Source organism: Chiroxiphia lanceolata, chromosome 8 (genome assembly GCF_009829145.1).
Source record: "Chiroxiphia lanceolata isolate bChiLan1 chromosome 8, bChiLan1.pri, whole genome shotgun sequence".
Taxonomy (NCBI): Eukaryota; Metazoa; Chordata; class Aves; order Passeriformes; family Pipridae; genus Chiroxiphia; species Chiroxiphia lanceolata.
In genome coordinates, this window is record NC_045644.1 from 32309440 (window position 1) to 32330277 (window position 20838).

Sequence of the window (20838 nt, forward strand, 5' to 3'; positions counted from 1 at the left end):
GAAGTGGTTTTAAAATTGGACTTGCCTTGTGTATTAATTAGGATTTGCTCTCAACTGTTCTCATAACACTTGTGATGAAACAAATTGTTCCTCCAGGCCAGATGGTGTCTTTTGTCAGGTTAGCTAAAATACCGTGACTGCTCTATGGGAACACTTATGCAAATAATTAATTTGTCACTTCTTTGACCAAGCTAGGGAAAGCAAACAAAAAAAAAATCTACAAAAGCTCTGCCCAAGACTTTGAAAATGGTTTATGGAGCTGTTGGATTAGATTCAAATCCTTTTGCTCCTGTGGATTTGTACTTTACTGTTGAGACTCCCCTGGCTTCAGTGGCATCACTTGCAGAGCAAAATGACATTCTAAAGTGCAGGAGGAGTGAGAGTAAAAATGTAATCACAGGTGGAACTTTGGCATTGGCCAGCAGTGGTTTTAGCTTTGTTTGTTTGTTTGGAGAGCAATATAATATCAGGAATGTAATTCCTTCTCCCTAGCTAGTAGAGAGCTCAGCAGTTCACAGCGTGAGAGCCTTTGACTGGAAACATTTTTAAAAGCAAATGCAAGGAGATGAATTTGTTCTCTGACGGGGAAAGGCACGGTGCTGGCCCAGAGCAACAGAGACTTCCACGTGGTGGGGCTTTACCAGAGTCGATCTGACCCTGTATTACTGCGTCCCTGTAAGATGATGCTCCAAAAAAGGCAAATGATCCATTACAATTTACTTTCCCTCCCATCATTCTGGAAGCATTAAGTACTGTAATTTATTATCAACACTGCAAGGGAGAAGCTGAGAGGCTGATGCAGAAAATTATCGTGGGAGTTGGAAATTCTTTTCTCTCTCCAAAGATTAAAAAAACCTCTAGCCCTGGTTCCTCCAGGGCAATTAGCTTGTGCCTCTTTCAGTTGTCATTTTAACCTCTGAAATGAAGAAGACTGTTCTGTTCATCAAATGTCTTTCAGGGCAACTGGATGTGCCTTTTGTAACTGTTCAAGAAAGAGGTTAATTTTTTAGTTCTAGCTTTCTAGCATCATTATGGTGGCTTTAAAACACAAGCCAGACTTGCCTGGAGATGACTGTTGTAGCACATTTGCCTCGTGTTCATGTTCACACCAGGTCCTGACCTTTCTCCCAGCTGCTGTGTGAACACTATATCACTGTGCTGAGGGTGACCAGGGGAAAGGTTTTTCATTTCACTGCTGCGATTGAAAACTTTCTTAGAAGCTTGAGGTGGTGAACTTTTGAGGGACTCACTTTCTTCATTAAACTGTAGGTTAATTGTGCATCCCAGTGCTTTATCAAGGGCATCACCTTGTCGTTTTCTGTTTCCTACACATTATTTCTAGTAATACTTCTGAGAGAGCTACCTCCCTCCTAATTCCACTTCTGAAGGTTAAGAATAAGATCTTTACACACTGTATGGGTCCTCAGTACAAAGAACAAAAGCAGTGTTTTCAGCTAACACCTGCACTACAAAGTTGTGAGTTGTATTAACCCTCCATGTTTTCAGGGTGAAATACAACCTAGGTGTGGCATGGGAGGTTGGAGGACAAGTGATTTGGGCTGTTGCCTGAAGTCGAACTTTTTGATTAAATTTCCATGTGGCCCCAAGATAAAGAAGAAAGTAGCATAAAACAGTTAAGTTACGAATTTGAAGAAGCTTGAAATACTGCTTATGGAAACTAGGGCCCTCATTCCAGGTGTTGGTGTGCACTCAGGAATGACACTGGTTACCTGAGGTCTGATATACAACCACCTGCTAGCAGAAAAACCTGCTCAGCAGCGAGTAGCTTGATAACTCCCTGCACCACAGATGAGCACAAGGTGTTGTGCTTCATGAGCTCTACTCCCCTTTTTGCATCTAATGAATAATGAAAGCAGTTTTTCATTGCTACTTACTGTTCAATGAATAGAAGAATGATGTGTGACCTGAATAAATATTTAGGTGTACTAGTGTCTGTGAAATTTTCTTTTTGCTATAAAATGCATTTAAGAATTCACCAGGCAATTCAGAAAGGTTAAAGCAGTGAACTGGGATTGTCCCAGAGTATATGATGGAAAACATATTTGTAGTTTACTCAGGTTCTTCTTTAATATATAGGTTAAACAAGTTTCTGATGAATAATGACACCTTCATACATTTTAGATTGCAGGTGACTTTGTTGAATGTCAGCCACAAAAACGATATGGGAGTGGGTACAATAATGTGGGCAGTTACGTGTGGAAGTCTGGATGCAGAAGATGAAAGAAGGCCACAGTGGGACTAGTTTGAACATGGCAGATCATAAATTTGTTCAGTTAATGCCAAGAGAAAAATGGGGAATGGGCACTTTTCCAAATATGGGGGATGAAACTATTTCATCTAATTGTGGAAGTATAGCAAGGACAGACATCTTACCCTTTCGAGCACTTAACTAGGAATTTTGTCAGGATGGGATGTTTGTGACAGCGATTCACTCTGTCCTAAGCCTAAAGCTGCATTTATCTTAGGCCCAGTGAGCTTTATAGTGCTGGTACTTGTTTGGTTTTGATGCTTTTGCCAAGAGAAATGTTTGCCTCTGTGGTTTATAGATGGTGCAAGACGCTTCTGACAAATAGCTGTTGCTGTGGGTCTTTATCTGCAGATGGTTGATGCATCATCTCCCACAGCTCTTTATCCCCCTGCTCATTCTTTATCCAGGAAGACAGAAAGTGAAAGATGACTGCATCAAACATTTTCTCTATATTGCTTTACCTGATTGTTTCTTCCAGTGCATCACATTTAGTTTGTTAAAACCTATGATTTTCTGAATAGTACTCAAAAGAGCAGAACTTCTTTCCTCTAAAGGGATTTTTTGCCTCCTGCAATTCTTAATGTTGTTTTTACTCATCTTAATGCCCATTTTTGGATCAATGTTATGCGTTTGAGGTGCACAGTGAAAGCACAGCTGCTAATTCGTTCTGGCAAATTGGCTGGAAATTGCCAGGTACTGAGCACTCCCAGACGTTTTAATGGAAAGTTTCAGCTGGACTGTCTCAAGGGCATGCTTATTTTGTTTAAACTGGTTCAGTAATTTTAAATCATTTGAGAAGCTCTTGGCCTGTTACCTTTTCAACTGCAGATTCTAAAATATGTTTGTCTCTTGTTAGTATTTTTTATGAACAACTACTAAATAAACTGGCAAATTTCTAAAGTACAGTAAGAGTATTTGAAATTGGTGGTAACTTTAAGAAGCAGGAAAATCAAGCTGAGATTTGTTTTGCTGTTATGCTAAATTTGACTTTGTGGTTTTGTCTCCTAGTTCATTATAGGAAAAAAAAAATTATTAGGTTGGCAGCAACATAAGGAAGAGATCCAGTGAGGTATCTTTTCCATTCTCTCTTAATGAGTAGTGTAAATCCCTGCACCACCAGGTTGTCTGTGTGCGTGAAGCTGTCTGATCAGGGGGCTAGAAGCCATCCTGTCTCTCACAAGGCAGGTTGGAAGGTTGAATTGTCCCACAACAAAACTGTGTTTCAGTCTCTCTTCCGTGCGGGAGCACCTGTACCGTGGAGTGCGTTGGCCGGTCTGTTTACCCTGGGCATCCGAGCCTGATCATGTTATGGCATTGGGGATAATTGGGAGCCCATATATGGGCTCTCCTAATCAAGGCTTTAGAGGAAAGCATCTGCCAATTTAGGGATGAGGAGTAGATCCACAGTAGCATCTGCCGGTGACCAGCCATGAGAGTCACTCTCTGCCACTGAGGTCAGTGCAGTGAGGGCACAGAGCTGCTGACTGCTGTGGATGTGTGGTAGTGGTGCAGCATCTTTTAAGCATCTAGCAGCCAAATAAACAGGGTTTTGTCAAAAGTTTTGCAGCTCAGAGTTTGTCACAAAGAACAACTGCCTAAACTCTTACGCTTTATAGAGCATGATGAGATATTTTAGCGTTTGCAGTGTTTTCTGTGTTTCATATCTCTTAAAAGGATATGCATGAAGATATGTACTGAAAGATGTGCAAGTTTTGGTTCCTTTTGGTATTTATGGAAGGAGGCATCCAACTTTGGAGTGGGGTCTGGAATAATGTGTACGTGTGCCATAGACTGCATGGGAGGAGCAACCTGCAAAGGAGTTTTGGAACAAGCAACACTGAAAACAAAGTAATCTGGGACTAAGTAACAGTGTATTGGTCCAGTTCCACATCCATGGAGGATATCTGCCCATGTGGGATGTTAAATTCAGACCCCTGTCCGGAAAGCAGACAAAGATGGACTTGAGCATGGCCTAAGCACTCAGACAACAAGGGCAGCTGTCTTAAAGGGCAGAACTCAAAGAACAACCCCTTGGCAGGGGCATTACTACCTTGAGTGGTTTGTGGATCTGTAGAAAATGCTACACCACAGTTAGAAACTTGTGGTCCAAGTAAGCCAGTGTTTCATTAAACACATCTGTTGAATTTCTTGAGAGAAATCTTGATGCCACTGAAATCGATAGCAAAACCTCCTTTGACTTTTACTCAGAGCAAGATTTCTTCTCTCTTTTTTGGTAAGTACACAGAAACAGTAACACAAAGGCCAAGGTTTTCAAAATTACCAGCAGGACTTAAAGTGCCCTGAAAACATGAATTGTAGGTGTTTGTTTCCCTTGGGCAGCCTATGCAGTCTGAACTCTATGTTGATGTGAAACCCTGATGAAATATTAAAGACCCTCAGAGTGAGGACACGCAATGTTCACTGCATGTGGATTGCTGAGCTGGCCATTCAGCAGGGGCAAGCCCTCGTCTGGCAGTGCACAGAGCTACAAATCCAGGGCATGAGATTTGTAGTTTGCCTGCAGTTGGTATTTGCCTTGCAAAAAGAATTTGAGTTGCAGAATTAGCAGACATAAACAAAAACCATGAAGGAGAAGTGCACGCAGGCACCCCGGGGTTGCTGACACTGAGTCAGGCTGCCCAAGGGCACAGCTGAGTAAGAGTACAAATAAACTGTGTATATTGATGAAGTTCTTTTTTCACACATGAATGCTTTTTGATCTTTCCAACAGAAAACCAGGTGAGATTCTCAGTTAGTGAAATGTCAGATTAGAACCATGGTACAACCTAATTGAGCATTGGTCACATGAACATACTGATAGTAACTGCTGAACAGCTTTTGTTTTCCCCTCCCTTCATTCTAATCCATTTGTTGCTGTTACAGGGTAACTCTCGGTCTTTGAAACAACGCAACCTGTGTTTAGGAATTTGGTGAGGATAGGACTGAGTTCAGCTGTGAACTGTAAGAGGTGTATCCGTCTGCTGGAGATTATCAACTGCCATAATGCTACCCATGTTCTTTTGGTTGATAGGGCAGGGTCTTAATTTCACCAGCTCACAAAAAATGCTCCCATCGTAACGGAATGCAGCAAGGGACCCAAAGAGAGGAATGTAACATCTGTGTCTTTTCCCTCATTCCAGGGTTCATAAAACTGTTCTTGTCTTATTACAACAGAGAAAAGCCAACACTTGAAAGTTTTGTAAATGATCTAAATCAGTCCTTGTTCTGAGCTGCTCTCAGGGCTGTAGATGTTTGGTAATTTTTTTTTTCTAGCAGAGACTTTTTTTGTAAAGGAGAGAGGAGAGGAAAATTCTCTACAGTCCAGCATGGAGTTGGCTGTCCACACAAATGTTTGTGCTGGGCTATTAGAAACAGGTGCTCTTCAAACTCTAAAATAGCTCCAATTTTTCCATTTGGAACAAGAGTGAACTATCACTGTTTCTGCCAGTCTTGAGCAATGTCTTCCAGGTTGAGTCTGACTGGGATATCATTCTCCTGTTGTGGTCTGGTGGCCTCATCTCTCAAGGGTAATGCTATCTGGTTAGTCATTCCTTTGCTGAATCACAAACTGACTTTGTGTTTCTTCCTCTGCCCTCTCCAGTCCCAGTTTCAAAATCTGAACAAAGGTAATAATTCCTACTGCCAAACTTCCACGAAAATAAAACGAAGAGAATTCTGGAGCTGTGAGAAGTTACTAAAAAGCCATTTCCATTCTCTTCTCCCATTTGTGCCAGAGGATCTGTGTGGTCTTTGAGTGCCAGGCTCCAAGGTGTGCATTCAGAAAGACAGCCTGTCCTTTACATATTGTTCTGCAGCACAGAGCAGTAATGGTAAATGTGTATTTTCACTTTCATCAGCCTGTTCATTGAGATTGCAAAGTTAAGTAATATGTGTTTGTAAATCCCACCCATGTCTTTGTGAAAGGGGAGACATTTACTGTTTTCTACCTTTGTTCATAGAAAAGAATTAAAAAATAATCCTATCTGAAGTACCTAAATGATAGGAAATTGTTTTCATTTTTTGTGCGCTTGAATTGTAGGTTTTTTTAATATATATTTATTGTGCTAACAATACAGTTCTCCTAATTAATATTAATCATTAAGAAATAGGAATTGTCTTAGTGGTTACCTTGCTCCCAGACTAACTGAAGTAAATATTCCCATAGACGCTAGACAATCCTAAACTAAAATATTAGTTTCAAAAATCCTATTATGGCAAATCCATAGACTTGATCAAGTGAAAATAAGCATGAGTTAGGCATTCAAATATTGATGGTTCTGTATTTACATAACAAAAGAAAGTAACAATCTGTACACAGAAATCTCTTAGAAGATTTTTTGCTTGAAACTGGACATGAATTAAAAGGACCTAGTTAGAATTTATCGCAAAAGGTGATAAAACTTTGAAATCTGAAGTGTTGCTGTTTGCAGACCTTGTACTTACTGACTTCTTTCATGTTGTAAATGTTGCCAGCCTGGCCAAGTGTGGTAGATCAACTTTAATCTCTGGAATGGCCCACACCTTGTATCCTCTCAATGTATAATAAAGGGAGAGAATAACTGATTTCTGTGTATCTTCAAATTAAGTTTAAAAAAATATAGTTAACATGGAGGCCAGCTACTGAGCAAGGATACTTTATCCCTCCAAAGAAGAAGGATTAAGGATAAATACACAGAAGCATTGCCAATGCTTCCTTTGATTTTTGGACTTGTTATTGTTTTTCTCTTTGTTTTCAGGTATGGGTAACATAAGACCTGCAATTATGAGAGCAAAGAGAATGAGAGAATACATTAATGAGATCAGAGGTTAAATTAACATAACCAGTGTCACCGAATGACACACCTGAAAATTCACAGCTGCCAGAAAACTTCCTGCTACTGGAGGGAGACAGTCATTTAGCCAGGCAGTTCCTCAATTTTGGGTGAGTGAGTATTTTGTTTAATTTATTGAGATAATATTTTATTGCGAGGAGGGATCACTCATTTTGGTGAAAGCTGTGTGCCACATGCAGGTGGGAGAACTCAACAGATGTGGCAAAAGACAAACGCTCCTGTTCAATCAACAAAGGCATCATGGTTTGAAGTGTCAAGGCCTTGGGCAACACTTAGCACCACTGATACTGATAACTAACTTCTTTTGGCAACAAAATGGTGATGTGATCAAGACAAGGGAATTTCTGTCCTGCAGACTGTCTTAACAGTGAGGAGGACCAATGTCTAGAACTGTCACTGGAAGACCAAGAATCATACTTAGAGGTGTGATATTGGGTCTATACATTGTTTATATGTAATTTATATAGTAAATTACCAAATTAGAGAGTTTTGTCAGGTGGAGAACTACACAAAGCAAAATGGCAGGACGCTTTCTCAGCAGGTGCATAAGAGCAATTATTTGCTCTGACAGCAGTTGGGTTTTCTAAAATACATCCAACACACTGTGTGGCATTTATTTTTCTGCCAGATTAATTATGTAGCTTCCCTTTTCACCCTGCCATCACCAGTGGTATTTTATCCAGGGATGAGCCTCCAGCTGGGCTGGCTGGCTCAGGTGAGCCATGCCAGGGGGTTGGGCAGTCCCTGTGTGCTGTTCCTGAAACCAGGGCAATTCCTGCTCCCTACCACAGTTCCAGATCTTCTGTTTTCAGGGTTGTGTTTTCCAGGGTGTATGGCATGTCCATTCAACTTGCATGGCAGATCTGTTGATGTAGAGATGTCAGAGCAGTCCTCTGTATAGCCTGGGGAAAGGACATTTCATTTGACATCCCAGAGTGCCACAGAGCCACAGCTGTGCTTCGCTTGGTATCCAGCATCTGCTTTGGGAAGCACAAGGGCAGCCTTCCAAAGCTGAGGAAACCATACTCCATGCCATGTGAGTTCCCTGTGCCATGTCTGAGGATTTGGTAATATGTTCTTCTTGGATTTAGAAGCAGATTGTAGGTAAAATACTCTGATCAGAGAAACATAGAATGGTTTGGGTTGGAAGGGACCCTAAAGATCATCTTGTTCCCATGCCCTGCTGTGGACAGGGACACCTTCCACTAGACCAGGTTGCTCAGAGCCCTACCCATCTCCATACTTGCAAGGAGACCTGCCTGTCATTCTATATGTGAAATGGTAATCACAGCTAATGTCATTTTTCTAACGTGTATACAAAATTCTAGGGGATTTATTATTATTATTATTATTATTATTATTATTTCATCCTTTTGAGGTTTTTTTTCTGCATAACTTTCTGTGCAATACTGTTTAGCTTGTTGCTAGACTGTCAAAGAGACATTCTCAAGGGAAGGTGGCACAGTTTTTCTGAGGCCACCAGTATTCTAAAAGGAAAAAAAAGTCTTCATTCATTTTTAAATTAATTTAAAAGTGAGTTTGGGAGGAATTTGGATCTTTATTTCTTTTGTAAGTACAACAAACTCTTGTTGAATGCTCATTCCCATGATCTTCTTTAGCAGCATTAACTATGGTGTGACATTTGAGAGGAATATAATTTAGGCAGATCCGTGTGTGGCAAGGTTTTGTTGACAGTTATATTGTCTCAGCAATGGTTCTAACACATCATTCAAAGTTGTCCAAGGTTCAGTGTCTTTCTGCCTGTTGGTTGGCTCTTTGTGAGGTTTATTATTGCATACTCAGTCTCATAATGGAGACAGGTGTTCAAGAAAAGAGTTCAGTGACATTCCCACCCAAACCCTTTTCCTGCATGCTCAGTTACAATTATCTGGATTGAGATACCAGTTTTATAGTTCATTGTATTTTTTTAATTATGGGTGACTGTTTTAAATGTTTTAGATATTTAGAAGAAATTATGCTTTGAAAATTATTCATAACCTCGCAGAGCTGCTTTAGCAGAGAACAGACAGGGTGTTTTGTTTGAACATCCAGCAAGGCTTTAAGTTACTTAATTATCATCAGATTTTATTCAGCTGAGTTTTTCCTGTGAGTGGAGAAGCTGCTCTTGACAGGGGTGTTCTGCACAGCACAAAGGAGAGTCCACTTCCCCACACACAGGAACACTTTTGCCTGACGTGGTGCCTCCTCTTGCCAAGGCGCTGGACACCACCAACACACCTCATGTTTCCTACTGTCTTCCTGTGACAATTTTTGGGAGGGCTTCTCAAATAATGAGAAAGGCCCTTCAAACTGTACCAACAGGATGGTCATCCAGTCACGTCTTCTGCTTGTGTTTGCCAGATGGGACCTTAGATTTGGCAAGAGCCCATTTGTTTGTGAAATTGTTACAGGTTTTCTTGTGAGAGTGCAGTTTAATACCAATTGTAGTAGTAAACTACAAAACTTTAACAAAAGTTAACGCAAACTTTAATTATTTTAAAACTCATAAAACAACTTTAACATTGTTTTCAAATTAACTTTTGAACTAGTACTGTTTCTAGGCATTTACTTTACATATAGAGGGGAAAATATTAAAAAATATAGGGTGAAATTCTGTATAAGAGAAACGCTGTTTGCTTCCTGGATACAGAATTAATTGGAATTGAATTGGTGATTGTTTTTACAAATATATCTGAGATTTGGAGAAAATGCCGTGTTTCTTCATAAACTATTAGCCCTTTTTTTTTTTTTTTTTTTAGGAATGAAAAGTGTTGGGATTTTATTCCTTATTTTCTTTACTTTTTTTATCTCTTCCCCAAATATACTCCTAATAATTATTACTTCATCAGTCAGTGAATTGGAAATTTCCAGAAAATACTGGAATTTAGATCAAAATAGAATTCCTGGGCAATTGCTGTTGGTGACTGCTAGACAGGAGATACTTAACTGAACTTGGTTTTACTTGGTGCAGTTGGCTCTTGTATCCATCTTAGTGTAAATTGGTTCATGAGGTTTCTGAGAGATCAGATCTGGAGGAACACTGTTAATCTAATTAAGATATTAGGATTTTTTATGGACAGTACTATGCTTCCTCCTCACCTGCTTCTCTCTTTCCTCTGCCATCTGCATTACTGCTCCCTGCTGAACACGGCAGTGGGAAAGCAGAGGTAAATTCACTTAATGTTATAAGAACACTGTTCTTGAGCATGTCAGAGTGTGCTAGCATGATCATTGGGTATGTGGAATTTGTACACAGGGAGAAGAAAATAGAGTAAACCCAGGAAAATTCTGTTGAGCAGGATCTTTTGGTGAGTTTTCAGTTTCTGTGGTTCTTAATTTATTTTTTTCCCTGAAAGAAGAAACTAGGAGTTCCTTAATGTACTGCCTGGTGAGTTTGCTGCAGGAGCAGCAGGGGTATGAGCAGGGCCAGTCCACCAGAGTTTATAGGCAGCCACAGAGTAGAAAACATTCTGTTCATTATTTCTGCCCTTTCCCTTCTCAGCTTTTTACTCCCTCTAGTTAATGGGAGATAGATCTGAAACACACAAGGGAAATAAAAAGTAGGACAATGATAGAAATAACAGACAATTCTTGATAATAATGGGGCACTGAAGGTACAGTGTGTGTGTGATTTATTGTGGTGTCTTGTAGTAAACTGGGAAAGAAAATACTGCTCTTGAGGGTTTTTTTCTGTCTTTCTTAATATAAAATTATAAAAGCTAATGGACAATGAAAAATTCTGCTATCTGCAACACTATCCCCATATTTGACCTTGTTAGATGATGGAATCAGGAATGTGTCTATATCATTCTTCGCTTGTGATACCGCTTTGGCCTTTATAAACCTCTTCATTTTGTAAAGAAACAGTTCCCTGTTTTTTTTTTTAGTGATAAGTATTCCTCTTTTTCTTTCTTTCTTTCTTTCTTCCTTCCTTCTTTCCTTCCTTCCTTCCTCCCTCCCTCCCTCCCTCCCTCCCTCCCTCCCTCCCTTTCTCCCTCCCTTTCTCCCTTTCTATCTCTTGCTTTCTTCATTGGCTGTAAAATGCTCCTACTTGTGCTATTCCCCTTCACAACCCCCCCCCTCAAGTCTTTTAGTAACAAGTAGTTTCAGTGGGAGTGTTTATGTCCACAAGATCCTGGTTATGCATATGGCCAACAAGTAATTTACTGTCTGGTTTTATTTGCCTATTATCCACTAACATCACCATTTATTGTTAAGCATTGCCTTATAACACAGGATTTTTCTACCTTCAGTTGAGCAGCTTGTTAAGTTTGCTTTTTGTCCTCATTCCTGACCAGTTAAGGAAACACCTGTCTTCTGGTGCATCAAGTGATGTAGTAATACACAGTCAAAGCAGAATTCAGCACATTTGAACTACTTTATATTTTAAGATGTCTAGCAGAAAATCATCTAGAAGTGAAGTCCTGCTGCCTCTAAACTATTTTTGTCTGTCCTCGCATCTAAAAATCAATGTTTACATGCAGTGGCTCTTCACTGAACCACTCCACCAGTTTCCTAATTTGTTTTAGGAGATGTTGTACTGCTTATTTCATTATTTTTTGACTTCTGGCTCTTCAAAAATATATAAGGGATTAATTTTATGAGATGCTGTGTGCCCCTGTCAGCTATGTCAAATGGTATTATGGCACACTGACACACACTTGGATCAGTATTTTAACCTATACCTGTGGTTTTTTCTGGGCTTCTTTCCAAAATGACCTGTTCTTGTAGAGGTGACCAGAGTGTGGATGCACATCTACATAATATGGAGCTGGTGTGCTTGGAATTCTGTGGTTAGACACAGCACAGGAGTGTTATCATTATTGAAAAACCAATGATCTTTGCAACCAGAGTTTTCAGAGCTGATTGCTATTATCTGTAACTATTCAGAGTAATTCAAAAGCATAGTGAATGAGCATAGTTTGGGCACTCAAACTGCATTAACAATACCCTGCAGTGACTCCATGCAGTAGCCATATGGCTCTAATTAAGGCATCTGAGTATTTGTGTTTGCACACTAGAGAAAAAGAAACAGATCTGTCTTGGATGATAATTTAATCCTCCTCTCCACTGTGCCACTTGATGCTGTAATTAAGGATGTATACACATCCTAACTGTGCATTTCCAGTTTTACTATCAATGGATTTCTTTTCAGTACAAGCTCAAATCCATTGTCTGACATTTGAGTTGAGTATAACTGCAAAGGTTGGATCAGGCACTTCACAGTGCACTCACAGTGCAGTTCCAAAGCAGAGCCCTGTTGTCAGCCAGCTTCTGCCAGGAGATTCCTGGGGTCTGGCTTTGCTACTGTCAGATAAGAAAAATTTAATGTAAACTAATCAAGTATTAGCACATAATATTATCAAATGATAGTTGTTTTTTTCTTATGACTTTTTTAGGTCAGATTTATCAGTGTATTCTGACTGTATCCTGTATCAAAAAAATTGTCTTTTTTCCATCTTCCCATGTTTCCCTGTTCTTTCATCCTCTGTGTTTGCCTCACACTAATACGAACGAAGTTCTGGTTGTCTTCCCCACAGCTCACATTCCTTTCATCCATAGCTGTGCTGTTTTCACAGCCACTTTCATCTTCCCAGCCCTACTTTTTATTTCCCATCTTCGCTACTGAGTTGTAAAGGAAGAAGTAACTTTTACAAAGAAACATTTCAGACTAAAGTATATGTTCTTTTCCTTCTGTTGTGAGATTGCAGCGTAGTTTGTTTGCAGGGGTTAGTAGGGTTTGCTGCACACAGCTCTGACGTGCAGATGCTTCTCAAGAAAATATAATAATTGTTAGTGCACACTTTAAAATAATATTTCAAGGAAACTTGATCCCATGAAACTTCTGGGGAAATCTACAGAAGAGAAACCAATTGGTAATTTGCAGTAAATATTCAAATTGAATTTTTGCTACGACTCAAATATAAAACCATATGCTAAAACTATAGTAGGCCCCTGTTTAAGTTCACCACTAAACCATATTTTCCTCAACACAGACTTTTCTGAAATGCTTTTGACTAGGATGAGTTTTGACATGATGTCCAGCTTTGTACAGAGAGGAAAGGTTGGGGTCCAAGTCTCAGGAAAGGGATGCACCCGTGCATGACTCCAGCCAGGTCACACTGCAGCTCAGATGCTGTTGGAATATTGCTCCCAGCTGCAGGAGTGGAAATACACAGGGCCAGGGAGATTTGCAGGGTGTTTGCCATGTTGTCCTGCTGTTTAACCAGAGCTGAATTCAGACTTGAACTCCAGCCCTGATTCTGCTTCTTGCTTGAAGCTGTGCTAGATCAAACTTTGTTTTCTTAAACTGTCTCTCCTTGGCAGTGGTATTGGAAGAAGCAGCTGTGCTGGACAGAAACCCCCACAAGCTGTGTCCTCATTTGAGCCATGGCCTCAGAAAATTAGAAGAATTTGCCTTCCATGCTGCATTTTTCCTGACTCCTGTTCAAATTGTGGCCTTCTTCCTTTTGCACCTGGCAGAGGAACTTCTGAGACAAAGTACCAGCATAGTATTCTTAGAAATAGAGCTAAATTAGAGAAATTCAGTCTAATTAGTCTAATTTAGTCTAATTTGTCTTCTATTTAAGCACGTAAATGTGTGACTGTAGATTCTGAATTTTTCATTGCACAAAATGTCCCCAAATGTTGAAATGCCATTAGGAAACCAGCTTCCAAAGCATTGTTACTGCTGCTACTGGTGGTGAATTATTACCACTAAGAAAATCAATACTGGCATATGATTTTCTAGAATGCATGTGTCTGGCTGATCCACTGCTTGAATAAAGACATAGGTCTAAACTAGAGTCAATAATAGCAAGAAATGTCAGCTGATGTATTTCAGGACCACAAAAGAAAATTAAATTCCTTTGAAACATGGGGGCAACATTCCACCTACATAACTACTTAGGAGGATTCAGGGTTTTTCCTTCCTTTTCTGCCATTCCCCAAAATGCTGCTGTGAGTAAATAAGTGCATTTCTCATGTTTATAAATTATATAGCCCTTCTCCTTGAAGACCTTTACCTCCTGCTGCACTCACAAAAAACCCCAAGCGTTAACCTGTAAGTGGGGATCACTGAGGGGGCGCAGCTGTAATGCAATGTGGAGGTGAAGGTTTTTTGTCTGGGGTCTCAAGACAGTTTTGGTTGTTTATGTTAGAGGAGAGAACAGATATTTGGAGGAAGGACACAGCAGCCATTCTTTCATCCTTTCTTTCTTGCTCTCCTGGTGCCGTGTCTGCAGAAGAAGGACTTGGCTCCTTCCCCGGTAGCCCCGTCCCTCCTTTTAAAGACTGAAATGTGGGAGCAGGTGGGGGGTTTATCCAAACTCCTTCAGTTTTAGTTCACATCAAAGCCTTAAATAAATGAGCCTCTGTTTTGGGCAGGAAAGGTGTCAGGGGTCTGAGCTGCATCTGTCTGTCAAATGGCAGGGGCTGGAGCCAGCGGGGAAGGCCGGAGAAGGAAGGGGACTGGGGGAAAAGGGAACAATCTGGACTGGAACTGAACCTACCCACTGAGCCTGCCTGAGGCCCAACACTGAGATGAGCGGTAGGGAGGCATTTGGTTAGGCAGAGGCTGTTTTTCCAGGGTCAGGAAGCCATCTGGGAATATTTCATAGCAGTGAGACTCAGGTGAAGGGATATTCAGCTGTTCTCAGACACCTTTTCTGTCTGCCAGCTCTTGCTGCTGCAAAAGTATTGCTATGAAGATAGGCAAGGGAGCACCCTACAACAACAGGAGGAGAAACCTCTCTTTCTATAGCCCAAAAAGAATAAAAAGGCCTTTGTGAAGGGGGAAGAGTCTATTCAGTGTCATCCTCTTCTTGCCTGGAATCATGCAGAATGAAAACAGAAATTATCAAAGGCTTTAAAGGTGGCTTTGAGTTCAGGGTTGGTGATGCATCCTGCTCAAGACTGTAAATAACACTAGTAACAGGGTTTTTGTTATTACAACAGTTAGTAATGCTTTACTCTCAACATGCTGGGTGAAAAAAGAAGAGCACTGCAATGCAGTCTTGCATCTGATTTTTTTCCTCTTGGACTATTCCACATGAAAAGAAATCTTTTTTAAAATTATGATGATAATAATGTTAATGAGAGGTTGATTAAGCTATGGCACATGATAGCTACTAATTAGATATGTTTTCTCTGTCAGAAACTGAAAACTAAGAACTTTTACTCAGCAAAAAATGCTTATCGTTCAACAAACAGTAACCAGCAAAATCTCCCAGACTGAAAGAAAAAAAGATTACTTCTCACTTTATAGGATTCAAAATGTGGCAGCACTGTAGAAAGGTAAATAATGCTGTAGTAGAAATCCAACTACTTCCTAGGGAAGCAATGCAATTGGGCATTTTCTGCAAATAAATGTTAATGGTGCTGGCTATATGTACCATCAAGTAGCCTGCAGACTATAAAAAATATTGAATTCCTAATTCAATTTATTATAATTTTGTTGACTGTGAGCTAAATTTGATCTCCATAAGGCTCCTGGTGATAGACCTTCTTGCTATCCAGTGTCTCTTGAATAGCTGTTAAAAAACGAATTTCAATATATTTGCAGAATGCAGATACAAAGTTTGCAATCACGACAGTTTCACCTGGGGAATTGGAACAAGTTAGAAAAACAACCCCCAGAAACGGTCAGGAGAACAGTTCTGAATAATGAATTAATTTCTGAATATATTAAAAAAATAGAACAAAATGTGGAATTTGTCACTGAAAATGCATTACTGCTGCCTGCTCCAGCCTTTGGGAGTTGCCTTTGGCACTATCAGTCCTGATGTTCTGCTGCCACGTTTCCAATGGAGGAAACTGAGGTTGGCTGGTGGAAAACCCTGGAAGCTCCTGCTGGGGCCCCGATTGAGCTTAATTGCCCTGATGAGCATCACCTGCCCCCCCCCCCCCCCCCCCCCTCAGCAGAGCCAGTTCAGTGTGGGCAGAGCTCTCTTGTTTGCCCCCAGCCCTGCCCCCAGCCAACTGGCTGCTTTTTCCTAAGGGAATATCTTGGCTCTGTTTAAATCAGTTGTATGAATCCTGGCAGAGATGGCTGTGCTGCTGCTCCAGGCCGGGTGAGGGTGGCAGGGGTTGGTTTGCTCTGCTCCACACACAGCACAGTTCCAGAGGGACCTCCCCGTTCCGCGGGCTCCTCCAGTCCCACTGTTCCTTGACTCCAGTGGCTTAATTCAACTGGCTGAGGACTTGTAAAAGCACTTGCACTGAAATGGGTGGTCTGCAGTGGAAAGCCTCTTTTTTGTGTCTTTTATCTGCTGCTGTGTCCATTGGCTTCCTGCCTCCCTTGAGACTGGTTAGAAAGTATTGAATTACTTTTTGTTCTGTGAGTGAGATTTTGCATGAATTTGAGCTGGCTATTTCTATGGCAACTTATCCATAAAATTACACCATGAGCATGCTTGGGTTTCTGAAATATCATTGTCCAAAACAGTCATTTATTTAGGATGGGGAACGTTGTCTTTGTTTATTTAAAAACTATCTTAGTGTAAATAATAAGTAAATTTGGTTGTTTTTATTGTTTTATGCAGTGCAGTGAATAAATATTAAAGGAATAAGTAGCAGCAGGATGAGGAAGAGGCAAGGATTGAATATAAAGATTACTTTTAATTAAAATCTGTGAGAGCCTCTGATTTCTCTGACATTTTAAATTGCATTGAGCTGCAATGTAATTTAATTTTCAAGGCACTTAAGTAGTCTGTTCTTGAGTATTGACTGATTATCTTTTGGCCTATATACAGAATTGGAATAACCATTTACCTTATTGTTGGAAAAGTAAGTACTGCAGTGTAGCTTCTACTTTTCAACAGTGTTTTTGGTCAGTAATCAAGCCAACATCAGTTACTGTAAATTAATGGAATAAAGGTCTAATAGCTGCAGTAGGTTAATAGAAGTGCAGTTAAACCTTGAACCAAAACCAACAGTCTTGTATGAGCTCTTGGAGCACATCAGGAAGATATTCAAGAGTCCCAAATTAACCTGTAACTGTGCAATTTTATGTATACACACATACATAACAGCAAACCAGCTCAGTACAAGCACAGGAGTAGAGCAGGAGCTTTTGAGAAAATGCATTATTTCAGCAGAGATACTTTGCCATCTTTATAACTGAAATTTGGAGCTCTGAAACACATGTATTTATGTAGAAAGTAATGACTGTTCTTTCACTTACAAAACTGATCTATCAGAATTAATACTTGTCCTGGGGAATTCTCTGTTTCTGGAGTATAAAAGGTTGTAAAAGCAAGCTTGTTTTCAGACTGCTAATCAGTGAGATCAGGTGCTGAAGCAACAGCCATCTGTTCTCATGATTTGTGGGTCATCTGTGTGGGTTTTTGCCAAATTGGACTCACCTGTGGTTTCAAAGTTAGTCACAGAATGGTTTGGGTTGGAAGGGACTTTTAAAGGCCATCTAGGCCAACAGCCTGCAGTGAGCAGGGAAATCTCCAGCTAGATCAGCCTCTCACCCCCCAGGGCTGCTGCTGATCTGTTCATGCCCAGCCTGGGTTGATACCACGGGGTTGTCACCAACCAGTGCAGCACCAGCACTTGGCCTGTTGTTGGACCTCATGGGGTCCCCATAGGGACACTTCTGAGCTCGTCATGCAGGTCCCTGTGGATGCCATCCCATCCCTCAGGCATGTCACTGTACGGCTGGGTGTTGTCTTCTGCTCCCAGTACAGCCTCCTGAGGGACACCATCTCCACCTGGAATTGTGTTTTTCCTGATTTGTACCTCTTATAAATACTCACCTTCTTTTTCTTGTTCCCTTTCACACTAATAGATTTTAACTATCATTGACACCAAGATTTCCCATTATTTAAATGTTGGCTTTATTATGGTTATTACCATTTTACTGTGGGTTTTGCAGATTGTCGACCATATCTACTTTAATCAAATAGAATTATTTTACAGCTGGAGCTGTTGGTCAATAAATATGGTTAACTTGTTTTCTGATAGAATACCAGATTAATTGGATCTAGCATCTTACCTCTCAAATGTTTGACATTATTATTGTGCTATGTCTTAGGGAATTTCCTGTTTATTTGGAGCTAATTAGGTACTTGAATTTAGTTGTAAGTGTGACTTTTGGCACATTCAGGATATTTTTGTATATTCTAGAAATGAAAATACCAGAGAAGCACTTAGTATTTTGAACATATTCATCTTAATGGCAGATTCCCAATCTATAAAAATGTAAAAGGAAATTGTTTTGAGCCTTAAAAAAGCCATGCAGTATCTAGCTGTGGAAATAATTTCAGAAGCTTTCAACATTGATCATTTTAGTATACACAACAGCTTGAGCTGATGCAAAGTATGTTTAGTTTCATGAGACTACTGTACTTGCAAAATATGAGAAATTTTTTGTCTTTCTTGGAAGAAAAATAGATCCAATGCATACATTTTCCCCTAAGCAGTGGGTCTTTTACAAGATTCAATAACAAAAAGTATTCCTGAAGGTGCTCATAGAAGAATTTGTACTGTAGCAGTTCTGTAAGAAGCAAAACACCTTAATCTTCATGTAATTTTCTTTTTGATAGAAACAATGGCTATATGGTGTGCTTTTGAAAGGAGTATCTGTAGTGTTACTCCATCAAGCATCTAATGTGTTTTGACCTTTAGTTCACAAGGTGAATGCTGGAGTGCAATGCTCACAAGGAAAAGGATCCTGAAAAGATCCTTTAATCCATTCCTAACCTTCAAATTAATTTCTTGGTTGAAACAGGAGGAAAACAAATGACAATAGATTGATTGAGAGTCGTGGTTCGTGCAGCTGCATCTCTTTTTGCTCTGAAGCAGCCAGGCTCAGGGACTTTGCAGAGGAGAGGGTCCCTGGGAACACCTGCTGACAGTTTCTGTAGACAAATGAGTGGGTCCAGCGCAAGGAGAGGTTTTTTTCCAACAGGTGTAGTTTATGTTGACATAGAGCTTGTATTGTGAAGCAAACAGAACTAATTACTGTGCTGTGTTAATGTGAATTAGGGTGGGATAAGCATTGTAGCAAAATAAATCCATGGGCACTCTGGCCTTGGAAGGAAGTCTGGATCAGTTTGTGACATAGGTGTGCACCAGGGAGAGGTAAGGGATGAGTGAGAAGCCTTACTAAAGCAAAGGTGACAATCTGGGCAGTGACTGCCTGATGCAGCTCAGAGTGGGGCCCCTTGGAAGGTGCTGCAGGGCTGGGCCTGCCCTGCCCAGAGGGGCAGGATATGGGCAGGCTGGTGACCGCTGTCACCTGGACGTGTGAGCAGCCCTGCCACCACCTTTGGGGAGCCTTGGTTTGTAACTGAGTTTCCACAGTTGCAGTGACCTGACCTGTGCCACACTTCTGTCTCTTCTGGCATTTCCCACAGGTTTAGTTTGGAAAGTGATAATGGAGCTACCCTGCTGCACTGTGTGCTGGTTTAAAGGTAAACCAGCAGTGAAAATGAACTGAACTCAAAAGAGAGATTATAAGTCAGAATAACAATTTAATAAAATAATACAATAAATACAATTATACAGACAAACAACTGGCTTTGACCCACAAAACCCAAATGTATAACCCAGCACCCTGGGGCATGAACAGAGTGGTGTTTGTTGGGCCCCCTGAAACCAAAGTAAAAGGAGAGGGGAAAAACCCCCTGTTGGTGAGAGTGGTGGTTGCAGTCTGCTTGAGAGTGGTGGTCACTGTCCTTCTCTGAATCCCACAAGTAGCTAAAAAAAGTCCCAAGACTCCAAGATTATAAATATTCTCAGGTTCAGGCAGGAATGCCCAGTACCTCCCTCAGGGCAGGGAGTTCCACAATGGGTGTGAGGACAGTAGCATCCTCCTGTCTCGCAGGCCTCTTAACACCCAGTTTGTAGCCTGAGGAGTCAGGCTGCTCTGGGTAGATGGTGTAAATGGTCTATTGATAACAGTTTCTGGGAAATGGCATGGAGGGCTATAGAATACACAGTTTTGGGTTACACCCATCCAGTGATGAACTGGTCCCAGCTGTTCTAACTAGGACACACTGCCATCAGTCACTGCCTTAAGCACCCTGTAGTCACTGCTCTGTCCATCCAGACTCTGTCAGCTCATGGCTCCACCATACTTTCTGCTTCCAGGATAAAGTCTCCCATCTGGAAGAAAGAATCAATAATTCATCCTGTATTTATGACCCTGCCACCGTGTCCCCTCAGTGACCCCTTTGCCGCTCTTTGCTGCCAGCAGCAGAAAGTACAGATGGTCGAGGGTGTGTCCATTGCTTTTCCTGCACTTCCCTACCCTGAGACCTCACCCCTCTGCCATTTCAAGTGGTGTGGGAGAACATCCTCCAGCTTCTTTCTGCTGGTACCTTTGTGATTCCCAGTGTTCAGGGCATCTGCTTTCCTCTTGAACAGACTGCCCCAGTACCCATTTGCTGCTCCCAGTACTGGTGCTTCCTGGGGCAGCATCCCAGCGCTTCCAGCTCTGCTGCTTCCCAGTTTTCTGAGCCGTCCAAACAGATGCTGGGTGAGGTCCTCTCGAGATGTACCTCTGGTGCTTGACCTTGCAGCCTGCCTGGTCCTTCACTCTGAGCTTATTATTAAAACTGTGGTGTGGTCACAATTTTCAGCTTAAATTTTGCAGGTAGATGGAGCTATTACTTCCATGCACCCAGAAATCATGAACCCACTGTGCTTTCAGATCTCTCCTTATGTTTATTTGTTGTTCTTTATTGATTCATGCTTTTATCATGCCTTTTCTTTTCTCCCTCTCCC

General features: G+C 41.0%; 1 long non-coding RNA gene across 2 annotated transcripts in view; it reads left to right on the forward strand.

Annotated features, from left to right (window-relative positions):
- Nucleotides 1-20838, forward strand: part of LOC116790415 — a 181472-nt gene that overhangs the window by 107200 nt on the left and 53434 nt on the right. For both annotated transcript variants that reach the window (XR_004358346.1, XR_004358347.1), the window contains 2 exons: nucleotides 6004-6099; nucleotides 7006-7190. This is a non-coding gene — a long non-coding RNA (uncharacterized LOC116790415). The remainder of the gene's footprint in view (nucleotides 1-6003; nucleotides 6100-7005; nucleotides 7191-20838) is intronic.